This window comes from Oryzias latipes (assembly GCF_053564925.1).
Source record: "Oryzias latipes strain Hd-rR chromosome 1 unlocalized genomic scaffold, Olatipes_Hd-rR_3.1 chr1_Y".
NCBI classification, from domain to species: domain Eukaryota; kingdom Metazoa; phylum Chordata; class Actinopteri; order Beloniformes; family Adrianichthyidae; genus Oryzias; species Oryzias latipes.
The window spans coordinates 11,172,894-11,179,919 of NW_027616335.1; the positions used below are offsets into that span (position 1 = coordinate 11,172,894).

Consider the following 7,026-nt stretch of genomic DNA (forward strand, 5'->3'; position numbering starts at 1 on the left):
GGTAACTTTCTCTTTTGCTGCATAGTTGATGAGGATGCATTTTATTGACTTTACTGAATTTCAATCTAAAATTGTGAAATAATTGATTTCTCAAATGGCATCTGTCTTCCAGGAGCAGTTTCCTGCAGTTTAAACTGGACTTCAGCATCAATGTCTGAGCTGACAGTCAGACATGGAGACAACATCACTCTCTATTGTGACTGTAAAATGGGAGCTGGACAACTGATTGTGTGGTTTAGAATATCTTTCCATGAGAACCAACCTGTTCTAGTTCTAGATAAAGATTACTTCTTTAAAATTTCAAGGAAAAGTCGGTTCATATGGACAAAGAACGTTTTCTCTCATTCCTACGACCTGACGATCATCAATGTCACCTGTTCTGATGAAGGATTTTACTACTGTGGAACTGAAGGAAGGATGATAGGAAAGGCAAATGACATTGATCTAAACACATGGTATAAATACAGCAACAAAATTAGAAAAATCTCCATCAGTAAGTATTTTACCCAAATGTGTTCTGATGAAACTTTTATAGTGTTTTTTTTCGCAAACTGACTTTAGCAGAAATTTACTGAAAATAATTTGCTAAATTTCTGTGGTAAATATTTTTTTTTACTGCTGAAAATTATTAATGAGATGAAGTAAAACAATTTCTGTCATCGCATATTTTGCGCCAGTTCAAATCTTGAATTTTCAACATTTCTTGTATGTATCTTTTTTATATGAATGATCATTCAGTGTTTTTATTTTTGATGGAATACCAAAATATGAACTCAACTTAAATTATGTCAGCAAACTGAAAAAGAAAAATGTCTAAAATAGATAGAACAATTGCAATTCGTTTTTTGTTGTTGTTGTTGTACTTTTCTTAAGACGCCACCTTCTAAAAAAGTATCTTAACTGTTAAACAAATACAACAGCTTTATTTTTATTTTTTCATCCAGGCTCCAATGGGCCTCATAACTGTACCAGTGACAGTCAGCAGAACGATGGTGTGTGCTGGAAGCTGCTCTTCTCTGTGTGTCCGATCATTTCTGTTCTCTCTGCTCTCCTCTCAGTTCTGGTTTACAGGATTTGTCAGAAATCAGGTATCTCAGTACTTTCCTTAGATAACTAAATTCATGCCTGATGCTGCATTTAAACATTCATCACATGTTTTTGTTCTGTTTTTGTTAAAGGTTTTCTTCAAGCTTCTGCAGAAAACTCTTCTCAAAATTCTGAAAAGATACAGAACTCAAGAGATCGGACGAGACCGACACAGCAACAGGTAAGAAGCACCAACAGCCAAAAAGCACCAACAGCCTGTCAGAGTTTTAGAGTAATGTATAAAATCAGGAACTAGTTCTGACTAAAATATTTAATATTTAAAAAGCCAGTTGATTTCTCATTATTATTTTAGTAAATTTGTATTTTAAAGTGGAATTTATTTGGTCTATTTAAATGTTCTTTTAATGTGCGCCCAGAAAGTCTTTATGGACTTTCATGTTTATAAAACCTGCGTCTTCTAGAAATTGCTTTTTAGCTGTTTGAGCAACTTTTCCTTTTATTGTTTAGTCTCACTTTAAGTCTAGCTACCAAATTCCTGTCAATGCTTGCTTGTAAACTGTTTGCTTCATTTGGTATTGAGTACTGAGTACTGATATCAGGCAGTTTTAGGTTTTGATTCAATACGTGATTCTGGGATTGTGAGTTGGAATTAGAAAGGTGGAGAAAAAACAGATGAATAAACAACAGTCCTCTGGCTGCCTAACGGGGTAAAAAACATCAATCTTTTCTTCTGTAGTAGTTAACAGACCAAATGTACTGATCCAGCATCTCTTTTTGATTCTAAATTTCACCATAACATGACATCCTAACCCTGGTACACAGAAAGTAGAGTGAGAGTTGTAGATAGTTGTTTTGCATTTAGTGTTTACATTGGAATCTTATTAACTAATCTCTTTATTGTATATTTTTGGACTAAATACTACCTTCTTCAGAGTTGTCCAAACTTTTAGTAAAGAGGGCCAGATTTGATGAGGTGAAAATGGCCTGACATTTTTTTTAGCTATATCAATAATAAAAAATGCAAATAGACTGTTTAATAACCTGTTATTGCAATGGCTTTTCATTTCATCGCTTAGAAAACAAACACATCTAAATATGTTTTTACCAAAACTATTTTCAGTTTGTCCGTTTTTTGCACAGTTCATTGTCGTAGTTGGTTTATCTTGTTTGGTAGTCCCTCTTGACATAAAACTCCTTAAAAAGAGTCTCTTGGCATACAAGACAGACACAGTTATTTCATATTTTACTGAAATAATATGCAATTTTTTACTTGTCCTGGACGTGGTGGTCCCCGCTCTCAACTTATTACTATTCATTTCTATTTATTTAGACATATTTACGTGCCACCAAGCACAAAAAATGATGGAAATTCATGTTGGCCACAATACATGCAACCAAGATTGCTGCATTGCTCGCATGTATTTTAAGTGCATCCAAGGCTAAATGTTGTTATTGGTCATATGTTTGAACCTATCTGTAACATTAATCATAATTCTTCCTCCGGGCACTGGCCGTACCTAATTAGAAAATTATATAAAAATTACGAAAAGGAAATGAGCTAGAAAGCCTCACAGAAGGGTCACACTACACTGTTCTCTTAGGTTTAAAATGTCATTTAGCCGACCACAATCAAGAAATCCTAGACTCAGTTTTTAGAAAATACTGGGGGCCACTGGGGGTTATTGATGATATGCGGACTGGTGAAAATCTCAACCCGGTCCGGACTTTGGACATGCCTAATCTAGTTTTATATTTTGTGTAATGTAAATATTTCATTCCAGGATGAAGATGTGTGCTATGCTGCCCTGGAAATACAACAACCATCACTGAAACCAAAGAGGAAGAGAACTACTCAGGCTTCTGACTTCAGCACATATTCTACTGTCAAAACATCAAAGCTGTAGAACATTTTCTACATATGAGTCCAAGATTGTTATCAGAAAACTAACAAAGCTCTTTGTCACAGATATACATGTTGGCAGATATTTTTGTTAATGTTATCTTTGGCATCTTTAATGTTATCTTTGGCATCTTTAGAGTAAATTCAACACTTCAGTTCTTCTGCAGAAAACTAGAGCTCTTTAGTACAAACTTCAGCTTTATCATGTTGGATCTTTTATTTCCTAGACAGAAACCTCACAAGGTACTTTAAGAAAACATCAAATGAAATCTTTTTCTTTTAATTCTTTGTTTCTCATAAGATGACTCTACCTTGTTGTGTGTCTAAGAAAGTAAACAGAAACAGGCTCAACCACCCACAGGTCTTCAAAAAAAATAAACACACACAGGAAACCCACAATGGTTTAGCAGCACTCACCCATCCGTGTAAATCAACACACTGACTAATGAACAGCAAATTCAGGCTACAGATAAATTCACTGTTTCTTTAAAGTGTGCATCTACAAATACAATTAAAAAAAGAGAAAAACAGAAATGTTGGCAAAATGCACAACTTAGCAGCTCATACGCTTTTTTTTTTTTTTTTTTTTTAAATAATTTTAAGTTTTAATTGTTTGATGTTTTTTATGTTCAATGTTGTAATTTCCTCAGGTTTTGAACTTTAATCTGAAATCAGTGAAAACAAACTAAAAGTTCAACCCAAAGACATTTTTTTTTGTTTGTGGCATTTTTTAGCAGTTTTCAATTTAGTATGTTTTTTTCCAAATGATTCTTCAATGAAAGAATAAAGTTCAATTAAAAGAATAATTTGTGCCAAATTTGCATGTGGAAAATTAAAAAAGTCCTTTAATAACATTCAGGTATTGATTAATGGCAGTTCAACCACTTCCTTGAAGTCATCGAAACTTTAGATCAGTCACACTCTAATTGTGAGAAATGACAGGAAACCCACAGGGACGAGCAGCATGCAACACCTTTTTGTTAACAGTTTCATGCACGGATAAAAATAGAAATACAAGTTGTGCCGAGAATGAGAAAAATAAAAATGTAGGTGATGGTTCTTATTTATCCAGCTGACGTCTTTGCTTTGAATTCAAAATTATCTTCAAGAAAGAAGATTTGAAGTCCAGATGAGAAAAAGACTAAATACATTTTCTTTGCCAATCCAATGTTTTCTACTAAAGAAAAGGCAAACTAGTGTTTAAAGAACTTAAATATCATTTTGGTTTACAAAGTTACATAAAAACTTTAACAATGTACTTCGTGAGATCTAGTGTTTTGATGTTTAGTTCACCTGGAGCATTCAGGTGTCTGCAGCTATCAGTTCAGAAAAGCAGCTGTTGCAGTTCAGCGGGCTGGGAAGGATTTAAACACCACTAACAATGGATGAAGCTTTTGGAAGGTTTCTATTTTATTAATTTTTGTTTTCAAACCTGTCTAATTTAAGGGAGTACTAACCCTGCACCCACTGGGTCAGATTTGGTCCTCATTTTTTGGTTTGTTTCTTTTCTATTTTGTTTTGATTTTTTTATATATTTTGGCTGCTGTTAATTGCTGCTTATAAAAATGAACAAGCAAAATCAAATTTGCTTAAATTAACTTTAAAAGCCCTGAAGAAAAGTGTTGTTGGTTTCTTCAGGGTTAAAATCCATCCATCTTCTTAACCCATTTTATGCCTTTCAGGGTCACAGAGCTGCCAGAGCTTAACCTGCAGGTTGGGTGAGTGCGGGGTACACCCTGCTGGACATGTCACCAGCCTGTTACAAGGCCATGCAATCCCAACCACAGTCACACCTAGGGACATTTTTAGATTAATCACTCAACCTGGGAGGAAGCCGGAGTGCCCGGAGAAAACCCACACAAGCACATGGAGAAGTCCACATAAAGGTCCCCGCTGGGATTCTCACTGTGAGGTGAAACCACTAATACACACCAATAAATACTAAATAGATTAATATTATCACAGGCAGTCCATGTAAATAAAGGTTGAGTCAGAAAGGTCTGAAGCTAAATCCTAAAGCTGAAGCACTGTTGTCACACTGTCTTTATTCAAATAAATACATTAGGTGGACCTTCAACAAATCTATTTTATGAGAGCAGATATAAGATTATGTTTTATCACCTTCAGTTCTGCAGTTCAGCATTTTGATATTAGACCCAAAGGTTTACACGATTATTGGTAAATTCACACAAAAGAAAAAACCACAGAAAAAAAAGTTCCACTCAGCAGACCAATCAAAATCTGCTTCCCATTCAGTGGAAAATCTGTGTATCTCACAACATATTCAAGTTAAACTGGTGACTGCATCTGCAAAGAGGAACATTTGTACTCTTTACCGTTCATGGTTACAACACTCATGGATCCTCAAGCACATCATTCTGCCTTTGGGGTAACTTGTTCTTCTATTTTTATTGGTCAGAATTGATTTTTAATAACTCCACAGATTTTTTTATTTAAAATTTTGAAAGAAACGGGTTTTTTTATAGTGACAGGTGACACTGATGCATGTTTAATTTGAGATCCTCTGATTGTCTCCGTCGGGTTTCGTTACCGCCTGTGTGAATCACGACTCGACACAAACTGGACTTAGTCTGGGTTAACATCCTAAAGTAAAACTCTCTGCCAAAAAAACAGTGAAAGCTGAATCGCTGTGACGACCTGTGAAGGGATTTGCCAAAAGGTAAACAACAACATAGTATCAACAATACCTTTTTTTTTGGGTGTTTTGCTTGACGTGGTGGTCTATGTTTGTTTAATCTGGATCTTACTGCATTGGACAATTTATAACTGAATGCAATTTACAAATGAATATATTTTGGTTAGAATAAAATGTCTTTTTTAAAGAAATGTACTTCATCTACACCAAACTACGAGGTAAAAAAAAATGAGACAAAAACATAGAAATTCCACTCTATTAAGTTTAAGATTTTGAAAAAATATTTGTAGCCACTATGGACCAAACTCTCTGACCTCTTACTGCCTTACCACCCAAACCGAACACTTGGGTTCCTAGAATTAGAAAAAGTACAGTTGGAAGTACAGCATTTAGCCACCAAGCCCATGTTTTATGGAATAAGCTCCCAGCTCATGTAAGAGAGACCGACACAGTTTCCACATTCAAAGTAAGGCTCAAAAAATTCCTCTTTGGACAGGTTTATTTGTTGATTCATGCAATAATCAAGTGTAACAGGAACAGTCTTTTGCAGGTCAGGCTCAAAGAGCTGCTTTCATATTTCTGTTTTGAAATCTTGTGTGATAAGTAGGACACGCCTACTAATTATGAGGCTGCATGCCAAACACTTTTGAGTTAATTTGGTGGCGGTGCTATAAAAGCCCTCCTCCTCCCCTTTCAGATATGAACTCTTGTTGTTGCCATACATCGAGTCATCAGGAAGTGGAATGGGAGTTGACAGGCAGGTAGGTAGTTTTGAGTTCCCCGATCTGTACAGGGAGTGGGAACTCACGAGCAGATTTTTTCTCTTCCTGCTCTTGTCGAGGACGGACGCTTTTCCTCTCGCTCCTCCTGTATCAGCCCCCCCCAGCTTTTTGTCTGTCTTCCCCGGAGCTGCATCTTTCTGCCTGCTGCTACTCCTGCTCTTTTTACACTCTAAAGATGGATCTGATCAGCTGGTCTTTGAATTCGATCGACAAAGTTTTTTCAACACTAAGGAACGGGAAAGCGGACCCTTCCTGCCCAGACGGCACCCACGCGGCTGGATACACCAACGATCCATGGGGCAAGTGGAGGCTGGTGTGCCTGGCCCAGCTGTCTGTGGAAGACGTGGAGGATGTGTACCTCTTTGGATTTATGATAATTGGATTCCTCATCATTGGGATCGGAGGATTTCTGATCTATCAGGCAGTCTGGGAGCAGAAGACGGAGAGAGGCGATTCGTCTGAGCTCTATGGAAGGATTCTTCGGGGAGGAGAGACTCAGTACGAGAAACTTTCACAAGTGGATCAAAAGCTCTGTGCTTGTCTTGCCCACTTAAGCAGGATGCTCTCGATCTTTGAACTTGTGTAGAAGATGGATACCAACTTGGAGCGCGTTTCTGCCCGAATGGAGGCTAGACTGGTCT

General features: G+C 36.7%; 1 long non-coding RNA gene across 1 annotated transcript; it reads left to right on the forward strand.

Moving 5' to 3' along the window:
• The first annotated feature begins 774 nt into the window (after positions 1-774).
• On the forward strand, positions 775-3,724 carry LOC144990453 (uncharacterized). Its single transcript, XR_013654442.1, has 3 exons — positions 775-1,088; positions 1,179-1,267; positions 2,829-3,724. It is a non-coding gene; the product is annotated as an uncharacterized LOC144990453 (long non-coding RNA).
• Positions 3,725-7,026: the final 3,302 nt, after the last annotated feature.